Genomic DNA, 22,032 nt, shown 5'->3' on the forward strand with positions numbered 1-22,032 from the left:
GTCTTTTAATACCTACATTAAACATACAGATTACTCATCAGTGCCAACTTCTACTTTGAGGTTAAAAATCCTCCAAATTTTTTCTAATATTCTTAGTATTCCATTCGTTGCGTTTAAATCTTTGACCATATGTTGTTACTCTTGTGTCTCATCAGAATTTAGTTAATTACGCAATTTTCCCCTGAAAAAAGCAGTACTCATCATACACAGTTCTTAGAGCCAAAACTGGATTTTACAAGGTAGGGCAACGGTGAGCATAAGAGAAAATTCAGGAGCACGACTACGGTCTGGTGGAGCCAAGATTCTAGCTCAAGGCACTGGAAGAAAACATCCAGGCTAAGGCCGCACCGCCCACTTGAGGCTCCGGGACTAAAACGCAATGCCTCAAGGCAGGTGGAGAAAACTAGCGATGAAAACTGCCAAGATGCGCCTGCGCGCTGGAGGCCTCTTGACAGACAACACTGGGGACCCAGAGCAGCCAATCCCCGAGCGGTGGGGCGGGACCTTCTGCGCGCTCCTCGCTTTCCCCGCGCCTATTGAAGGGACGGACTGCTTCGGTCGCAACGCAGGTTGGTGGCTGGTGCCAGAGAGGTGTACGAGCCGGCTCCTCGCCCTTCCCTTCGCCTCAGCCGGGGAGGACTGGACGCCTCCCAGCTCCGAGCGAGCGCCGGGCCGAGGTGGGCAGCGCCGGAGGACAGCGGGGAGACTGACGGGAACGCTCCATGCGAAACCTTCGTAAATCCTTCGCCTGAACTCTTCAAATTCCAGGCGGCTGCTGCTGCTGCTGCTAAGTCGCCTCAGTCTTGTCCGACTCTGTGCGACCCTATAGACGGCAGCCCACCAGGCTCCCCCGTTCCTGGGATTCTCCAGGCAAGAACGCTGGAGTGGGTTGCCATTTCCTTCTCCAATGCGTGAAAAGTAAAAGTGAAACTGAAATCGCTCAATCTTGTCTGACTCTTAGCGACCCCATGGACTGTAGCCTACCAGGCTCCTCCGTCAATGGGATTTTCCAGGCAAGAGTACTGGAGTGGGGTGCCACTGCCCCAAATCCCGTCAGTTTTGAGGAACCCGGGTTCTAACCTGAAGGGAACTTGCGTCTTGTCAGCTTCAGGGACTACAAGTCCCTTCACCCTCAGAAACACTGAATCCTGTAGTGCTGAGACCCCCAAATACCTAGAGGAATCCCAATTCCCCTCAGCCTGAGGCATCCTAAAAATAGCACCCTCAGAGAGACCAAATTTCCCCAACTCAGAGGCACTGAATACCTCAATCCCTTCATCCTCAAGACTCCCAACTGTCCTGCATTTCGGAGACCTACAGCCCCTTAATGAGAGACCCCAGAGCTCCTTAGCTTGAGAGAACCCCGACTTCCTTAGCCTCAAAGATCCCAAGTTCTCTCAACCTGCTCACTTTACATCAGCGAAAAGACCCCCAATCCCCTCCGTCTGAGGAACCCCACTTCCCTCAGCCCATTGTGACCCAGATCTCAAGCTGAGCAATTTGTCCCTTATAAGTAGAACCAACGTTATGTCCAGATTTCCCAGAGTCCCCAGGCAGAGAGCCCCAAAACCCTTCTTGGAGAAATATTCCCTCTCCCACACTGGAACAGAGCCCTGGTTTCAGCCAGATGCCAGTCCAGCAGTTAGGGGCTTCCAGGTCTCCTCAGAATTCCCTCCATCACCCACAGACACGTCCCTCTGGGTGCCTTTCCTTAGAGAGGCTGAGTTGTAGGGGAACCAAAGAAACCAAATCTAGTTCACATTAGGCTACTCTGTCATGGCCAGTCAGGATCAGTCCATCCCACCAACCCCTACCCTGACTTTCCCCGCACCTTCCTGCCCTGGACACTCCACCCAAGGCAAACAGACCTGGGTCTAGACAGCGGTCTGGGCTATCTCAGCATCTTCTCCTTCCACAGGCACCTCGGCCTTGAGGCAGTCCCAGGGCCATGAGCTCCAACAGGTCCCTGAAGGAGAGGACTGAGGGAGATGCAAGGAGAACAGAGTGGAAGCCCATGGTGAGAGGTGGAGGGGGCTCTAAGCCAGCTCTATAGGAAGGACACAGAGCTGGTGCCTGAAGGACCACAGACTGCTTGCCTGCACCACTGAGTGAACTTCTCTGTCAGTGTACACAGTAAGGGAGTGCCATGTCCTGTCTGAGACAGTGGGGTATAGTGGGGTGGAACAGGACACTAGCATCATGGACTGCTCTGTGTCCAGGGAGAGTTAGGGAAATGCTCAGTTAAGCGGGACACAGTCAGGAAGGAAAGTTTTCATGCCTGTCTCACAGAGACCAAGTAGCTTCAGGCTTCTCCCTGCATACAAGGTGGAGAAGGCCCAGCTCTAAGGTTTGACTTATATTAGTAAGTCACTGATTAAATCTATTATTTTCTTTAGGCCAAAGATGCTTTCAAAGACATTTCCATATAATTCTCCAAGGAAGAATGGGCAGAGATGGGAGAATAGGAAAAAATCTGATACAGGAATGTGAAAAGAAACTATGAGGCACTGATTACTACTATAGGTAACAGGAAATGCTGGGTGCCTGTGAGCCTAGAACATGAAACAGGTCTTCGGCCTGTGTTAACTTGGCCTTCTCTTAGGTGGCTTCATCTACTCACAGTTCCCTTATGTGGAGACGAACCTGGAGGAAATTATTTTGTATCAATGTAGGTCTGACCCTGGCAGTGCAGAGCTCACCTCTTCCTTTGTCCTAGATTCTCCCAGCCCATCCTACTAATTGCCCTGACTTTGTGACACTTTCCATTTGCCTCTATGCTTTGTTCCTCTTTCTTAGAGCAAAAATTTTGCTTCTTTCCAGGTCTCAGAGCCCCTTGACCACCTTTCATGTATCACCGCAGACAAGTCATCAAACCCCAGGTAGATGACATTGAGGATTCTGATGAAGAATGGACACCAAGGCAGCAAGGTGAGGGGCCAGGAGGATTTAGAGGTATCTTCCTGAAACCAACCTGGGTTTAGGTCTCAGCTGCATTTCAGGCCTTAACAAAGAAAATATAATATTCAGCCAACTAGCAAGATGCAAAGCACTGTATTATACAGTATGAGACTATTCATATGAAGTTTTTAAATATGTAATATCATTAGCCTCCCCTTCTCTGCCATTGTACGTGCAGTTGACTCTGCTCCTCACCAACTCTTCTCACAAGACTTTCAGGATCAAGTGATTCCTGGCCAAGAAACAAAAGCAGAATCATCCCATTCCTCAATGGATTTGAATGAAAACTGGTAATAAAACAAAAAGAGGACATTGCAAAAGAACCAAACTAGGTCTATACAGAGCCACACATGAGGTGGCACACATATTTATGCTGTGTCAGGGTCACTTGCATCTTACGATATCACTCTGAAAACATCACTAATGTATCCATTTGTTTAATTGAAAAAATTATTTTTCTCTTTGTGTCAGTGTTTCTGCGCTAGTCCTTTGGCTCAGTAATAAATATGAGATCTTTTGTTGGAAAAATTATATGTATTATTTATACAGTGAAAAATGGTGAATATTTAAAAATCTAAATGTGAATAAGAAGTACCAAATTCAGTACCAGAGGAGTAAGGGCTGACAGGTGGCTTCACTATGTCTTGGTTAGTTTTTTGTTTGTTTTTATTTTGTTTTTGTTTTTAATTCTGAACTGGAAATTAAAAGATCTGAAGAGGCAGAATATTGACATAAGCCTGAATGAAGGAAGTGGATGTATAGGTTTTTCAGTATAATTTTCAATAGTTTTATCTTTAAATTTTATCATTCTTTTTCTTTTTAAAACTGATTATTTTTGCTAAACATTCCTAATGAAAGGGCAATTAAAGAAACCGTACTTAGACTATAAATTCACCAAAGAACTTTCTCATACTAATCGCATAATAATTTGGTTATTGGAGTATATCTCTTAGAAGAGGAAATGATTACCATTACGTCAAGATACATTATTTATGTATGTATGTAAAAACACACCATATGATCTTCTTACCCTATGGTGAACTTAATTATTTGTCTTGATTCTGGGAAACGGTTTGAGATAACTAGTCTCCCTGATCTTTCCACATTTCACTGACCGGACATAACATCAGGTAAATAAAATGAAGTACACTCATAAAATAGAAGTGAGCAGCTGACTTCCTCTTCTGCTGCTCAGAGTAAAGAGTTTAGAAGAGTTTATCTGCCTAGACTGGAGAAAACAATTTAGATTAGTTCTGTGATTCTCCATCTATGGATTTCTGTTCTCCTAGATTCTTTTTTATTATTTATTTGTTTTTGGCTGTGCTGGATCTTCGCTGCTGTGCATGGGCCTTCTCTGCTTGTGTTGAGTGGCTTCTCTCATTGCAGAGCGCACACAGGCTCAGTAGTTGTGACACACAGGCCTAGCTGCCCCACAGCATATGGAATCTTCCTAGACCAGGGATCGAATCTGTGTCCTCTGCATTGGCAGGCAGATTCTCATCCACTGTGCCACCAGGGAAGTCTATATGTTCCCTTAGGTTACTAAAACTAGTGTAAGAGAGATGAAAACCAAACATTTGGTTGTCTGCAAAGGTTGTGACATGAAAAGAGATTCTTCACAGGGAACACATACCCCATGGTTCACCATACCTCTACAAATCTTTATTTACACTCTTAACAATTTTTGAGTGTATGGCACACTACTGCTAACTATATACACATTGTTGTACAACAAATTTATAGAACTTTTTCACCTTGCATGACTGAAACTATATCCATTGAGCGACAATTCTCCATTTCTTCCTCCGCATAGCCCTTGGCAACCACAATTCTGTTTTCCATTTCCATGAATTTGATTAATTTATATACCTCGTATAAGTGGAATCATGCAATATTTGTCTTTTATTGATTGGTTCATTTTACTTAGCATATTATCCTCAAGGCGCACCCCTGATGTAGTATATGACAGAATTTCATTCTTTTTTTTTTTCATTCTTTGTTAAGGCTGGAAAATATTCCATTGTGTGCATGTGTATATAAAATATATGAGGTATATTTTATATATAATCTTTATCTGTTTATCCACCAATGAAGATTTAGGTTGCTTCTACATCTCGCCAATTTTGAATCATGCTACAATGACCATAAATGTGCACATATTTATTCAGGATCTTGTTTTCAATTTTTCATGGATATATACGCAGGAATTGGATTGCTAGATCACATAGCAATCTGTTTCTAATTTTCTGAGGAAACTCCATACTGTTTACTCTAAAGGTTGCAACATTTTACATTTCCAACAATAGTGTGTAAGGGTTCCAATTTCTTTATATCCTTACAACTTGCTATTGTCTCTTTTTTCATACTGGCCATCATAAAAGGTATGAGATAATTTCCATTTTGGCTTTAATTTGTATTTCTTTATTGATTAGTAATATTGAGCATCTTTCATTGGTTTGTTGGCCATTTGCATATCTTTGGAGAAATGTCTATTCAATTCCTTCTCCTACTGTGTTAGTCAGTTCAGGCTGCCATAACAAAACAGATTGCATTGCTTTAGCCACAGAAATTTGTTTTCGTACAATTCTGGAGCATGGGAGTTTGATATCAGGATGCCATCGTGGCCAATCAAGTTCTCGTCCTGGCTTATAGGCAGCCTTCATATTGGTGCGTACTTATTAACCCCTTATCAGATATGTAGAATGGGCTAGTTGCTCAAATGGTAAAGAATTTGCCTGCAGTTCTAGAGACCCAGGTTCAATCGCTGGGTTGAGAGGATCCCCTGGAGAAGGAAATGGCAACCCACTCCAGTATTCTGCCTGAAGAATCCCATGAACAGAGCAGCCTGGCAGGCTACAGTCCATGGGGTCGCAAGGAGTCGAACATGACTGAACAACTACACTTTCACTTTCTATCAGATATGTATTTTACAAATATTTTCTACCATTCTGTAGGTTACCTTGTCACTGTTCACTGTGTCCTTTGCTGCACAGAAGTTTTAAGTTTACTGTAGTCCCATTTATCTATTTTTACTTTGTTATTAATATTTGTACACTTGGTATCATATCTAAGAAATCATTGCCAATTCAATGTTGTGAAGCTTCACCCTTGTTTTCTTCTAAAAGTTTTATCAAGTCTTACATTTAGGTCTTTAGTCTATTTTGAGTTGACTTTTCTTCATGATGTAAGATCTTCATTATTTTGCATGTGTATATTTTGTTTCCTCAGTACCATTTGTTACCCGGATTAAGCATTCCTCATTGTCTTGACACCCTTGATGAAGATCATTAGACCATGTATCCAAGAGTTTATTCTGTTTATTTCTAGATGTCTGTTCTGTTCCATTGATTGATATGTCTGTCTTTATGCCAGTGGGCTTCCCCAGTGGCTCAGCAGGTAAAGAATCCGCCTGCAGTGCAGGAGACATGAGTTCAACCCATGGCTCAGGAAGATGCCCTGGAGAAGGAAATGGCAATCCACTCAAGTATTCTTGCTTGCAAAATCCCATGGACAGAGAAGCCTGGCAGGCTACAGCCCAAAGTGTCACAGAGTCAGACACGACTGAATAACAAAGCACACACTTTATTCCAGTACCACACTCTTTTGCTTACTGAAATCAGAGGTCTCCAGCTTTGCTCTTCTTTCTAAGATTATTTTGGTGTCCTCTGAGATTCCATATTAACTGTAGGATGGATTTTTCTATATCTGAAAAAAATCCCATTTGGGATTTTAATAGGAATGGCATTGAATCTTTAAATTGCTTTGGGTAGTATGAACAGCTTAATAATATTAAGACTCCAAATCCATATACATGGGATGCCTTTCTATTTACTTTTATCAGACTCCTTTCAGCAATACTTTGTAGTTTTCAGTGTATAAGTCTTCCATCTCCTTAAGTTTACTCCTAATTATTTCATTCTTTTTGATGCTATTATAAATAAGATTGTTGGGACTTCCCTGGTGGGCCACTGGCTGAGTCCACACTTCCAAGGCAGGGAACCTGGGTTCAATCTCTGGCCAGGGAACCAGATCCCACATGCCACAACAAAGACCTGGCACAAATAAATAAATATAAATAATTTTTTTAATTTAAACTTAGCTCTTGACTATAGCTTTAAAAAAATTAAAAATAAATAGGACTGTTTTCTTTTTTTTTTTCTTTTTTTTGGAATCATCATTGTTTGTGCATGGAAAGATATTTGAATGTTGATTTTGTATCCTGCAATTTTCTGTGCAGGTTTTTGTGTGGAATTTTAAAGATTTTCTACATGTAAAATCATGTCCTCTGTGAACAGACATAATTTTACTTCTTTCTCTCCAAATTGGAAGACTTTTGTTTCCTTTCCTAAGCTAATGCTCTGGCTAGGACTTCTAATATTTTGTTGAACAGAAGTGTTGACAGTTGGCATACTTGCCTTTTTTTCTTGATCTTAGAAGTTTTCAGCTTTTCATTGATTAATATGTTAGAGGTAGACTTTTCATATATGACCTTTATTATATTGTGGTCACTTCCTTCTATTCCAAGTTTGTTGAGTATCTTTGTCATGAAAGGCTAGTAAATTTGTTAGACATTTTATGAACATCAGATGAAGCACAGATGAAGTTTTGTCTTTTTTGATTTTAAGAAAATTATGTGATGCTCGCAGTGGAAGCATAGGAGTTAATGATACAGAAATCATTTTCCATTCTTCCTTTGGTAATCCTTGTCCTTGTCATACTCTGGCTCAGAATTCTTGTTCTTAATTAGAATGCCCAGAGTTTGGAAGTATTTACCAACCAAAACACTGATTCTCATCATTTTTTAGGAAAACCTTCTCGGATGGCCTTTAGAGTGAAGCACAGTAAACATCAGAAGGTATCTCCCAAATTCTGTTGACAAGAAAATCCTTCTCATGGATGCAATCACAGGTAAGAGTAGGAAAATATGCAAAGATCCTAGAAACTGCTGCTTTCCTTTTCTGAGTCTTTAGCACAATGTCTGATATCATCACCATTTTTATAGTTAGTAAGAACAGCAACAATAGTAGGCTGTTCTATTATTATATTATTTTCACAATATTTCAGACTTTAAGCATTTTACGTGAATAAACTTACTTAAACCTTAAAAAACAATCCTACAGTACCTACAGGTAGGTACTGCAACTATGACCATTATAAATCAAGAAACTGAGGTAAAGAAATGTTTGATTATATGCCTGAGATCACAGTATCACTAGGGCAATCTAATCCAAAGTGCCTTCTCTAAACCCCTTATAAGCCTATTAAAACTTCCATAGTTCTATAAAGTTTATACTCTCTTATTTATACATCTTTATATCATTCATCTGAGGGATGGTTTCAACCTCAGTTCTTTGGTGCTGTGGTAAAATGAGAGATATGCTAGGACATCTGACTAAGGGAAGCTTACAGAGATACTGGGCAATTTATAGAGTGGATGGTCCAACATGAAGAAGGAGATAGGATCCCCAGCCTCAGACCTTCCTACTCCAATAAGAGGAATCAGCTTACAACCCTGACAAACCTCAGGTTTGATAACTGAAAAACAACAAATAAGAAAATAACTGAAGGACTTCACATAGGTTACCCTCTTCCTTTTGAGTAGAAACTCATCATCTGGAACTGATTTCAAATGCTCTTTCTTGAAGGAGGTCATAACAACTCCTTTCTCTGAGCTCTGATTAGGAAACTTTAGTGTTTGTAATCGTTTGTTTAGCCTGCCCCTGATTCATGAGCTTTGAGAGCATAACCCATACCGTTAATTCTCAGAAGTCCAGGCCCAGCTCAAAGCCCCCTGGGCCCCCTAAATGTTTTCTGAGTGAGTGACTCCACATTTAAATATTCATCTAGATGTAAGAAGATCAAGGAATGCTGAAGATAGTATCCGTGAGCTAAACTGCAAATACAGAACCAGTTGAGGGGGTAAACTGATGGCAGGAATGGACTCTCACATTCATACTGTATTAAGCTCACACAACAATTTGTTGAATGTTATTAAATTTCATGTCCACTGTAACATTAAGAATTGGCATGTATACCAATTTATGGATCAGGAAACTAAGGAGAACCAGCTAATTGTACAGCCTTGTTCAAGCAGAACTGATGGCACCAGCTACTTTAATTCCGAACATTGTCTCTAGCATGTGGCAACCTGCAATTTTCAGCTCATTTTCTCTATTGTCTAGGTATGTTTCTGCCAATTGTCTTTTCTCTTCCCAATATCATTGCTTAGTAACCTCATTTTCCAGATGTATTTTGTCCCCTCTACTTTTCCACACTTCCTCGTCCATCAAAGGGCCACTATTGAATAGAAAATGCCCCCGGTTTTCTCTATGACTCTTACCCCCTTATTTCCCTGACCTTGTTGATTCTCCAGCTATTCTCCCTGCCTTGCTCTCACTTTCATGGAGAAAAGTGAAGTGAAAGAACCTTAAGATATGAGTTCTAAAAAAAATATATATATATATGAGTTCTAGTTTTGATTCACTATCCATTTAAGGCCTTTATTTACACTGCAGTGTTTACACACACACACATACACACAGTCGCACTGGGTAATTCCAAGAATTGTCAAAGTATTAACTAAAGTCATACATGTAAAAACACTTCATAAAGTCCTAAAGAAATAAAGAAATGAATGTTGTCCTTTACTATGTGACTCTTATACAGAAGGGAATGTCCAGGGTGCCATTAAGTAATGAATCTATGAAGGAATTGCTGGGAGCCGCAAAATTGCTGACAAGTGGCTCTAAGCAGGCCCAGAAACCAGTGCCCCCTCCCAGAGAAGCAAGTACCTCTGAACAGCACCCCAGAAAAAAAGTGGATAGGAGAAAATAATTTAGAAAGGCTAATAATTATGGCATGGGTATGTGGGGTGGACTTTGGGTAGGCATAAGTTTAAGCTGGACTGATCTGAGACCTGAAGTTAGCACTAGGGCAATGGGAAAACCTTATACACTTTCTGAGGTCCTGATTGCTCATCTGTAAAGTGAAGATAAGAATACATAACTCATACAGTGTTTGCAAGCATTACATTAAATATAAAAGTGTTGACACAGACAAGTTGTTCAAAAAATCCAGCTGTGATAATAGGGACCATGCTTTGTTAGGCCTCTGGGCATAAATATATGTGCCCTCAACATATATTTTCTGAGCAGATATGTCAGTGAACTGTTTTCTAAGTAAGAAGAAAGAGTAAAGGATTAGGATTGGGAGAGTAAACCTACCAACGGGAAGTACAAGAAGCTAACACTGAACTGGGCATCTGTGGTCAGTGTGGAGCCTTGGCCTGTCTGAACCAGTAGTTAAAGGGAGATAAAGTATAGAGAAGGGATTTCCTGGTGGTTAAGTGGTTAAGACTCCATGTTTCCACTGCAGGAAGCATGGGTTCCATTCTTGGTCAGGGGACTAAGGTCCCACATGCCATGTGGCTTGGCCAATTAATAAATAATGTAACACTAAAAATAAAAATAAGTAAATTTAAAAATTTTTAATAAATGTAAAAAAAATTTAATATATTGTACAGATGGACAGGTGGGAGATCACACACTTTCTGATAAAATAGCGACTAACTCTCCAGACCCCACCAGCCTTGCTCAGCTTCTCTTCTCCATCTTAGAACTCAGAAGAAAGGAGACTGAAATGAAGATATACAGCCTACAAAAAAGAAAGGGCCATATGTACCAAGAGGTCAGTGACCCCCAGGATGACAACTACCTCTGTGAGTGACCCCACTGGCCCATTCACAGACAAGGTCTTGGAACAATAATCTCACCTCACCATTTGGTCCCCCAGTCACCCTCTTCCTCTATGACACAGGGTACAGGATCAAGGCTAAATGCCCTGAGCATCCTGGTTCTTTCTAAAGGTCTTTATGACCAGCAACATCACTATACCTCCCCTCATCCCTGTTGCTCTCACCTCCAGATTATGAGAAGTGTCAGAACTTCATCAACAGCTGTGCTGCTCACGGGCCCCCTACCTTTGTAAAGGACTGTGTAGTGGAGAAGGGGCATGCCAGCTGCTCAGCCCTGGGTTAAGTATCAGACCATCAGGCATCCCTGAGGCTGGGCTTAGAGTGTGGAACGAGGCATCTGATCTGCCGCTGGGCCTGCACTTTGGCCCCTACAAGGGCCAGATTACAGACGATGAAGAGGTCGCCAATAGCAGATACTTCTGGCTGGTGAGAAACCCCCCTCTTCCCCTGTTCTCTGACCTCCAATCGCTGTGTGGCAGGGTGGGGAGGTGGGGGCCTCACGTCTACATGCGAGGTTGTGGATGGTGATGACACAGTCAGCTCTGTGTACTGTGTGCACTGTGCATGAACACGGGACTTCTATCTAAAGATCAGAGGAGAGCTGGGAGCAGCACAGGAGTACAGGCACACAGAAGTGGCTCCTCCCATGTGGGGCCCTTGCCCTGAGTGGACCAATAGACTCAGACATGGAGGTGATGATTAAGGAGCCTACCACGTGGTCACAACTGGCAGTTGAATCCATGCAGGCTGAACAGCACTGATGACAGCAGAGGGATTCTATTACCTCCCGCCAAAAAATAAAAAGAGAGAGAGAAGTAAGCTTTTAAGTCTTTTTCTGACACTCAGATCACCAAAGGGAGAAACTGCTATGAGTATGTGGATGGAAGGGACCAACTGGATGAGGTGAATGCAATGAGTCTGCAGGTTCTAGAGGATGCTCCTCCCTCAAGCCCCTATCCCTTTCCTCTCCCAACCTGTCTCCCTCAATAGCTTTCACATCTTCTTTCCTCTTTTTCCTCAATAACATGCTCTTTCATTATAAAAGACATTAGAAAGAAAGAAATAGAAATATAGTATATGCCCTCAAAATATAAATCTCTATGCTGCACAAAACTGAGGTACTTGAAAGCAACTCGAGAAGTCTGGATTCACCAGGGACACTTTAACTCACCTAATTAACACTTACCAAGCACTTTCTATGTTCCATTTTAAACAGTGGAGTTCATTACTGAAGTTCATTACACACAACCCATGTCCTTTTAGAATACTTACTGCAGACAGACATTAAACAATTGATCTTAGGAATATGTAACTTGAATTTTTCTATTTTTGAAGAACTTCACAGTCCCAGGATAACCTACCGTGGGGGATCTTGAGTCTATAGAGAAGCAACCTCCCCAGGCTCAGTTCCAGCGAGAAGTGGGCCCTGAGGCCTGGGAAGGAATGCGGGGCAGGATGGCTATGAGCAGGGCCTTTTACTGAGGGCCTCTTCTTTCATCAGGGGAAGCAGAAAGTGAATAAACTATTATTGTTCTGTGTCTCGAGCTAAGTCAGAATGCTCTCCAAGTTTCCATGGGGCAGGGGCACAAGTGAATGGGACCCTGAATACACATGGGGAGACTGTAGAAAAGCCTTGGGAGAGAAGGCAGGCTGGGGTGAATGCTGAGGGGTGCTTGCTAGCCTAGAAGCACCAAGTTCTGTGGAATACAAGAGAACTTAATTTAGAGTTTAGAGGAGCTGGAGGTCACCAGTCTTATGACCAGTCTAGGTGGAGACCAGTCTGGAACTGGGCTCTGGAAAATGGCTAATTAGGTAAGGAGAAAAAAGCATTCCAGCCAGTAAGAGGAAAAGAAACAGAATCTGGAGATAGGAATTCACACGACATGATCAAAGGTGTGAACAGAAGGTCCCCAAGAGGGGTGGTAGGGGCAGTGATGGCCTCAGAGCCTGAAGGCGAGGAGCTGGGTGTGGGTCTGACAGGTGGAAGGAACTCGTTATCTGTGGTTTCATTCCCTTTTCCGACCTCAATCCCAGGTATGTGAACTGTGCCCAGGACGACGAGGAGCAGAATCTGGTGGCCTTCCAGTATCACAGACAGATCTTCTCCTGAACCTGCTGGGTGGTCAGGCCAGGCTGTGAGCTGCTGGTCTGGTACAGGGATGAGTATGGCCAGGAGCTCAGCATCAAGTAGGGCAGCAGGCATAAGAGTGAGCTCACAGTCAGGAGAGGTAAGCACCACCACTCTTCCAGCACCCTGCGCCATCCTGGGGAGCTTCCCTGGCCCAGCTCTAAAGCAGAGTACAATCCAGTCTGAAGTCAGTGAAGTCTCAATTAAAATGCCTCAGAAATTGTTTCATTTCATATGACTGTTAGGAAAAAAATTTATATTAAAAATGTTAATTCTAATTTTTAATATTGCATGCAAAAAGTATGTAACATCACGTTCTGCTGAAAGGCTTAGAGGCAAAAAAGCAAGTTTTCTAGCACCTACCAGCTCTCTCACCTTTAGCTGTTTCTTCCTCATTTCCTCCACATTTCTAAGTGACATGTGTACACTGATTTCCATTCAGTCACTGTTTTAGTTCATTGTCAGACAGGGCTCCATGCACTGAAACAGACAGAACTACTGCTCTGGGGTAGCACGTGCTTAATACCAGACAGGGGCTGGTTCTCTGAGGAAAAACAGTCCAGGAAAAGTGCCTCAGATCAGTGTGAGCAGAAGAGGAGTGTGGTGCAGTGATAGCTTATGGTGAACAGTGTTGGATCCGTGATCTCTGAAGAAGAATGTTTAGCTTTAGGACCAGGGACCAGGCTTGATCACTCAAGAGCTTTTGTGTAGCAGAGTTATATTAAAGTATGAAATGGGACAGAAAAAGCTTCTGACATAGACATCAGAAAGGGGATGGAGAGCAAGGGAGCTATATACTTCCAATTGGTTATTAACAATAAATCAAAAGAATGTCTCAAGTCTGTAAAGGTCTTACCAGACCCGTACTACCACAATATATATTTTTAAGATAACAGGGTTAGAACTAAAAATAGAAAGATCTTACCAGACCCACAGACCAAAGCCTTTGACTGTGTGGATCACAATAAACCGTGGAAAATTCTGAAAGTGATGGGAATTCCAGACCGCCTGACCTGCCTCTTGAGAAACCTATAGGCAGGTCAGGAAGCAACAGTTAGAACTGGACATGGAACAACAGACTGGTTCCAAATAGGAAAAGGAGTACTTTAAGGCTGCATATTGTCACCCTGCTTATTTAACTTATATGCAGAGTACATCATGAGAAACTCTGGCCTGGAAGAAGCACAAGCTGGAATCAAGATTGCCGGGAGAAATATCAATAACCTCAGATATGCAGATGAAACCACCCTTATGGCAGAAAGTGAAGAGGAACTAAAAGCCTCTTGATGAAAGTGAAAGAGGAGAATGAAAAAGTTGGCTTAAAGCTCGACATTCAGAAAACTAAGATCATGGCATCTGGTCCCATCATTTCATGGGAAATAGACGGGGAAACAATGGAAACAGTGTCAGACTTTATTTTGGGGGGCTCCAAAATCACTGCAGATGGTACTTGCAGCCATAAAATTAAAAGAGGCTTACTCCTTGGGAGGAAAGTTATGACCAACCTAGATAGCATATTCAAAAGCAGAGATACTACTTTGCCAACAAAGGTCCATCTAGTCAAGGCTATGGTTTTTCCTGTGGTCATGTATGAATGTGAGAGTTGGACTGTGAAGAAAGCTGAACACCAAAAAATTGATGCTTTTGAACTGTGGTGTTGGAGAAGACTCTTGAGAGTCCCTTCGACTGCAAGGAGGTCCAACAAGTCCATCCTAAAGGAGATCAGTCCTGGGTGTTCGTTGGAAGAACTGATGCTAAAGCTGAAACTCCAATACTTTGGCCACCTCATGTGAAGAGTTGACTCACTGGAAAAGATGCTGATGTTGGGAGGGATTGGGGGCAGGAGGAGAAGGGGATGACAGAGGATGAGATGTCTGGATGGCATCACCGACTCGATGGACATGAGTTTGAGTGAACTCTGGGAGTTGGTGATGGACAGGGAGGCCTGGTGTGCTGTGACTCATGGGGTCGCAAAGAGTCAGACACTACTGAGTGACTGAACTGAACTGAACCAGACCCACATGGACATCACCAGATGGTCAAAACCAAAATCTACACATGGACATCACCAAATGGTCAATACCAAAATCAGATTGATTATATTCTTTGCAACCAAAGAAGGAGAAGCTCTATACAGTCAGCAAAAACAAGACTGGGAGCTGACTGTGGCTCAGATCATGAACCCCTTTTTGCCAAATTCAGACTTAAATTGAAGAAAGTAGGCAAAACCCACTAGACCATTCACATATGACCTAAATCAAATCCCTTACAATTATACAGTGGAAGTGACAAGCAGATTCAAGGGATTCGATCTGATAGACAGAGTGTCTGAAGACCTATGGATGGAGGTTCGTGACATTGTAGAGGAGGCAATGATCAAAACCATCCCCAAAAAACACAAATGCAAAAAGGCAAAATGGTTGTCTGAGGAGGCCTAACAAATAGCTATGAAAAGAAGAGAAGCGAAAGGCAAAGGAGAAAAGGAAAGATATACACATTTGAATGCAGAATTCCAAAGAATAGCAAGGAGAGATAAGAAAGCCTTCCTCAGTGATCAATGCAAAGAAATAGAGGAAGACAATAGAATGGGAAAGACTAGAGATCTCTTCAGGAAAATTAGAGATACCAAGGGAACATTTCATGCAAAGATTGGCACAATAAAGGACAGAAATGGTATGGACTTAACAGAAGCAGAAGATATTAAGACGAGGTGGCAAGAATATACAGAAGAACTATACAAAAAAGACCTTCATGACACAGATAATCATGATGGTGTGCTCACTCATCTAGAGCCAGACATCTGGGAATGCGAAGTCAAGTGGGCCTTAGGAAGCATCACTATGAACAAAGCTAGTGGAGGTGATGGAATTCCAGTTGAGCTGTTTCAAATCCTAAAAGATGATGCTGTTAAAGTGCTGCACTCAATATGCCAGCAAATTTGGAAAACGCAGCAGTAGCCACAGGACTGGAAAAGGTCAATTTTCATTCCAATCCCAAAGAAAGGCAATGCCAAAGAATGCTCAAACTACTGCACTCATCTCACATGCTAGCAAAGTAATGCTCAAAATTCTCCAAGCCACGCTCCAACAGTACATAAACCATGAACTTCCAGATATTCAAGCTGGATTTAGAAAGGCAGAGGAACCAGAGATCAAACTGCCAACACCCGTTGGATCATCAAAAAAGCAAGAGAGTTCCAGAAAAAATATCTATTTCTGCTTTATTGACTATGCCAAAGCCTTTGACTGTGTGGATCATAACAAACTGTGGAAAGTTCTTCAAGAGATGGGACTACCAGACCACCTTCCTCCTGAGAAATCTGTATGCAAGTCAAGAAACAATAGTTAGAATTGGACATGGAACAACAGACTGGTTCCAAATTGATAAAGGGGTACATCAAGGCTGTATATTGTCACCCTGCTTATTTAACTTGTATGCAGAGTATATCATGAGAAATGCTGTGGATGAAGCACAAGCTGGAATCAAGATTGCCGGGAGAAATATCAGTAACCTCAGATATGCAGACGACACCACCCTTATGGCAAAAAGCAAAGAAGAACTAGAGTCTCTTGATGAAAGTGAACGAGGAGAGTGAAAAAGTTGGTTTAAAACTCAACATTCGGAAAACTAAGATATGGCATCTGGTCCCATCAGTTCATGGGAAATAGACGGGGAAACAGTGGCAACAGTGACTGACTTTATTTTGAGGGGCTCCAAAATCACTGCAGATGGTGACTGCAGCCATGAAATTAAAAGACGCTTGCTTCTTGGAAGAAAAGTTATGACCAACCTAGACAGCATATTAAAAAGCAGAGATATTACTTTGCCAATAAATGTTGTCTATTCAAAACTATGGTGTTTCCCGTAGTCATGTATGAATGTGAGAGTTGGACTATAAAGAAAGCTGAGCACAGAAGAATTGATGCTTTTGAAGTGTGATGTTAGAGAAGACTCTTGAGAGTCCCTTGGACTGCAAGGAGATCCAACCAGACACACTTGATGGGAGACAGATCTTGCATGTCAACGCTAAGATGATTAGTGGGGCAGGCCTTACCATGACAAACCAGCTACCTAACCAAAAGCTTCCTCTTTCAGCAGAACCAAAGCCCAAGATCCACCCATGTGCTCCTGCTCTCTGGCTTTCTCCAGTCAGAAATTCTTGAGCCAACATGTCAAATGCAATCACCCCTCTCAGATCCTCCTGAAAACATCTGCAAGAGACCGCCTCCAACCAGAGGATCCCTGCCCAGGCAATCCAAATCAGCAGCAGCAATATTCTGATCTACACAGCTGGAGTGACAAACCTGAGAGTCGAGAGTCCAAGGAAAAGCCTCAACCTTTGCTGAAAAGCATAAGGCTGAGGAGGATTTCAAGGGCCTCTTCCTACTCATCCAGAGGACAAATGGGGGGTTTCAGGGTGCACAAGAGAATGAGAGAAGAGCCCAGCACAGGCAAGGAAGTGAGTCCAGAGGACGCAGGCAAATTATTCATGGGGGAAGGAGTCTCAAGAATCATGAGTCAAGTATGGAGACTGTGGGTAAGGCTCTAAGGATAGATCAAGTCTCATGACGCACCAGAGGACACACACAGGGGAGAATCCCTATGTTTGCAGGGAATATGAGTGAAGCTTCAGTGAGAAGTCAAGTCTCATTAAGCACCAGAGGACACACACAGGGGAGAAGCCCTATGTTTGCAGAGAGTGTGGGTGAAGCTTCAGTCAGAAGTCACATCTCATCACACACCAGAGGACACACACACGGGAGAAGCCCTGTGCTTTTAGGGAGGGTGAGTGAATCATTACCAATAAACACATCTTAGCCACAGGAGGATTACTGCAGCCACCACATACCTCAGCTCTGACGGGGCCTCAGAGGAGGTCTGTGACCCATCACAGTCCTGGAGAGTGTGATGAGAGACTTCCTTGGTGGTCCAGCGGCTAAGACTCTGTGCTCCCAATGCCAAGACCTATGTTCAACGGAACTAGGTCCCACATGCTGCAATTAAGACCTAGTACAGCCAAATAAATAAATATTTTTTTTTTAAAGAAAGAGTATGATGAGCACAGAACTAATTGATCAAACAGACTTTCCACATTCATGACATGAGAGGAGGTAGGTAAACAGCAGAGGGTTTCTTTAGTGTTCTGGAGAGGTTCATGCCAATTCCCTTCATGGGGTTTTTAACTCCTCTTCTAATAAATTTTGTCTCCAAACAAATCTGAAGCCCAGTCTACATACCTCATTCTCCCATTATTACTGAGAGCATTGGGGTCCAGTGGGAGCTGAACCCGCAGGAAGGCATAAGTCTGGAGTCAACTCAGACTGGACACTAGGTCACTGGACAGTCAGTTCCTGGGTTCATGGAGAGGAGTCTAGGGTTTGAGACAGACTCACCAGGGAAAGGAATTCCCTGGTCTCCTGGGAAGTGTGGTCTTTCCTCCATAGACCTCCACTTTTCTTCGGCCTCTCCTGATTCCCCTCAGGCTTCCTCTGACTTCTGTAGCCTCAGGGGTGAAGGCCACATGGACGTGTGTGCATGCATGATGCGTGTGTGCATACATGTGTGCCTGGCTCAGTCTGGGCCATCTGGTCTCCTTCACTCAGTCTTTGCTCCTCCCTCAGGGACATCACAGCATCTGAACTCCAGATTCAGACACAGTGGGCCAATTCTCAGCCTTGCCCTCACCAGCTGTGTGACCTGGGGCAAGGTGCTCAACCTCTCTGTGCCTCTATTCTAATCTGTGATACAGGATGGGAGCACCAGTGTTTGAATCTGATGCATAAGTACAGGCAGAACTGGCTGAGAATGCAAGCCCTGCTTTTGCTGTTCTTTGTTATATCCTACATGTCCTTCAACATCCACATCTTCCAGGTCTTCAGAGCTAGACAAGGAAGGGGCCATTCAGGCACTCAGCTGTCCTGATGAGGAGGTGTGAGGTCAGGGATGCTAAGGGAAGGTGACCTCCCTTCCCACTACTGCCATTCCTGCTGAGCCAGGCGGTCCCAGAGCCCCTCCACACAGCCAGGCAGTGCTGACAATCACCCACCCTGCCAGGAGCCACATATGCAGGAACCAGATGAGCCGAGTCTCTCAGAACCTCCCTGCCCACCCCCCCTCCCACCCCCCACATGGAGTGTCCTTAAAGCCCACACAGCAGCTTCTCTAATGCACAGGCCTTGTACCTGAGCCCACGTGCTTCAGATGGACATGAGTTTGAGTGAACTCCGGGAGTTGGTGATGGACAGGGAGGCCTGGCGTGATGCGATTCATGGGGTCGCAAAGAGTCGGACATGACTGAGCGACTGAACTGAACTGAACTGACTGTTGCATAATTGAATCACATTATCTGTACTGCTGAAGCAAACACATCAGAAATTAAGGATATTCCAACATAAAATAACAGGCAATTAAAGACTATTTTGGGGGGCCCAAAAATCACTGCAGATGGTGATTGCAGCCATGAAATTAAAAGACGCTTACTCCTTGGAAGGAAAGTTATGACCAACCTAGATAGCATATTCAAAAGCAGAGACATTAATTTGCCCAACAAAGGTCCGTCTAGTCAAGGCTATGGTTTTCCAGTGGTCATGTATGGATGTGAGAGTTGGACTGTGAAGAAAGGTGAGCACTGAAGAATTGATGCTTTTGAACTGTGGTGTTGGAGAAGACTCTTGAGAGTCCCTTGGACTGCAAGGAGATCCAACCAGTCCATTCTGAAGGAGATCAGCCCTGGGTGTTCTTTGGAAGGACTGATGCTGAAGCTGAAACTCCAGTACTTTGGCCACCTCATGTGAAGAGCTGACTCATTGGAAAAGACTCTGATGCTGGGAGGGATTGGGGGCAGGAGGAGAAGGGGACGACAGAGGATGAGATGGCTGGATGGCATCATCGACTCGATGGACATGAGTTTGAGTGAACTCCAGGAGTTGGTGATGGACAGGGAGGCCTGGCGTGCTGTGATTCATGGGGTTGCAGAGTCGGACATGACTGAGCGACTGAACTGAACTGAACTGAACTGAAAAAAAGAATGGGGCCTGAAGAAGGGCTGCTCCCTTGTGGCCTTTCAATTTAACAACATCCAAAAAGTAGTGCCACTTGGTATTTAATATGCACAAGGATCAAGGGGCGGTAAGTAAAAAACATCTACCTTCGAGAAACGTCCTAGGTGCTATCATTGAAAAAAGAATTCAAAAGAAGACAGGTGTTCAAGTGGCCAATTTCAAAAAGTAAGTTTAACTCACACCCTTTAAAAGAATCACATGAAAAGATGCCAACATCACTAAATTAAACCAGAGACATGCAAACCAAAACTACAATGAGGTATTTCCTCACATGGTTCACAATGGCCATTGTCCAAAAGTCAACAAATAATAAATGCCGGAGAAAGTGTGGAAAAAGGGATCCCTCCCACACTGTTAGTGAAAAGGTGAATTAGTAACAGCCCCTATGAAGAACAGGGTGCAGGGGGTTTTTTTAGATATGGTAATAAGAATGAAATTAGAAACTCCCTAACAGTATACACAAAAATAAACTCCAAATAGATTAAAGACCCAAATAAAAGGACAGATAATATGAAATTCTTAAGGAAAAAAAGCAGAATACACTTTGACATAAAATGTGACAAGTTTTTCTTTGACCCACCTGTTAGAATCATGAAAAATAAAACAAAAATAAATAAATGGGACCCAATTCCACATAAAAGCACTGGCACAGCAGAGGAAACCATAAACACAACAAAAAGACTAACCTCATAATGGAACCAACATGTGCAAACAAAGACACGAGGAATTTATCTCTAAAACACACAAACAGCTTATGCACCTCGATATCAAAGAAACAACCTAAACAGGGGCACAAGATTTAAATGGATCTTTCTCCAAAAAAGACATAGAGATGGCCATGAAACACATGAACAGATGCTCAGCATCTCTTAAGTATTAGAGAACTGTGAAGCAGAAGTACAGTGGGGCATTGCCTCACACAGGTCAGAAAGGTCATCACAGAAAATCTGCCATAATAAATGCTGGAGAGGATGTGAAGGGAAAAGATCCCTTCCACCTGCTGAAAGTCAGTAAATCCACAAAAGAGAACAGGACAAAGGTTCATTAAAAACTAAACAGAGAAGTACCATATAAGCCAGCAATCCCATTTCCTGGGCACAGATCCAGGGAAAACCGTAATTTTAAAAGACAGGTGCACCCCAACGTTCATGGCAGCACTATGTACAAGAGGCAAGACTTGGAAGCAACCTAAATGGATAAGGACAGATGAATGGGTAAACAAGATGGGGTACACACACACAGAGCAATATTGTTCAGCCATAAAAAGGGTGACATCATGCCATGTTCAGCAACAAGGAAGGAAGTAGAGACGATCATATGAAGTGAAGTGAGACAAAGAAAGACAAGTATCGTATGATATCACTTAGTGGTGGATTCTAAAAACGGAAACAAATGAACTTCTTTACCAAACAGAAACATCCTCACAACACAGCAAAGCACCTTATGGTTACCAAAAGGGAAACTGGTGGGCAGAGGAAATGAGAAGGTGGAGATGAACATACATACACGACTCTTTGTAAAATAATCAAGAAGAACCCACTATAGAATAAGGACTCCTATTCAACACTGTATAATAAACTACATGGGAAGAGAATCCCAAAAAAGGACACGTACACCTAAAACAAAAACAAACACACCCTACAACATTGTAAGTCACTCTACACCAATACAAATTACAAAAAGAGAATGCTGACTCTCTTCTCCCTTCAGGCATTAGTGACCTGGGCTGCTGTCACATCCCTGAAGCCTGGGCAGGCTTGGGTCCCATGGGTGGACTGTCTTGGGGCTGAAGGAGCTGGGGAGGATATGCCAGCCAATGAGCCCTGCCCCATGGACCTGGTGTGCCTGCTCCCCTCTGCACCGGCCCACAATCTCCAGATCCAGGCGGGTCCTCCTGCAGTGAAACTACACCTACTGCACCCAAAGGATGTGGAGCCTCCGGGCTGGAAGAAAAGGCCCCTGGGCTCCATGTCTCCTGATGGTGAGGTTCCCACCTCCAGCCTCCTTCCTTAGGGTCACCCCACCTATGATGAAAGCACCCTCCACAGAGTGGTGTTGCAGGCACTGGGATGTGTCCAGGGGAAAGGGGTAAGGGAGGAAGAAGGAATGGGACGCAAGCCTTGGATGTTTCT

General features: G+C 43.2%; 2 long non-coding RNA genes across 2 annotated transcripts; one reads left to right on the forward strand and one right to left on the reverse strand.

Moving 5' to 3' along the window:
- Positions 1-521: 521 nt before the first annotated feature.
- Positions 522-13,117, forward strand: LOC121819640 (uncharacterized). The gene is made up of 4 exons (XR_006059930.2): positions 522-677; positions 2,821-2,928; positions 7,764-7,866; positions 12,746-13,117. It is a non-coding gene; the product is annotated as an uncharacterized LOC121819640 (long non-coding RNA).
- Positions 7,557-17,803, reverse strand: LOC105607091 (uncharacterized). Its single transcript, XR_006059928.2, has 4 exons — positions 17,689-17,803; positions 13,215-13,319; positions 11,424-13,077; positions 7,557-10,611 (listed from the first exon to the last, which is right to left on the reverse strand). It is a non-coding gene; the product is annotated as an uncharacterized LOC105607091 (long non-coding RNA).
- Positions 17,804-22,032: the final 4,229 nt, after the last annotated feature.

This window comes from Ovis aries, chromosome 5, assembly GCF_016772045.2.
Source record: "Ovis aries strain OAR_USU_Benz2616 breed Rambouillet chromosome 5, ARS-UI_Ramb_v3.0, whole genome shotgun sequence".
NCBI lineage: Eukaryota > Metazoa > Chordata > Mammalia > Artiodactyla > Bovidae > Ovis > Ovis aries.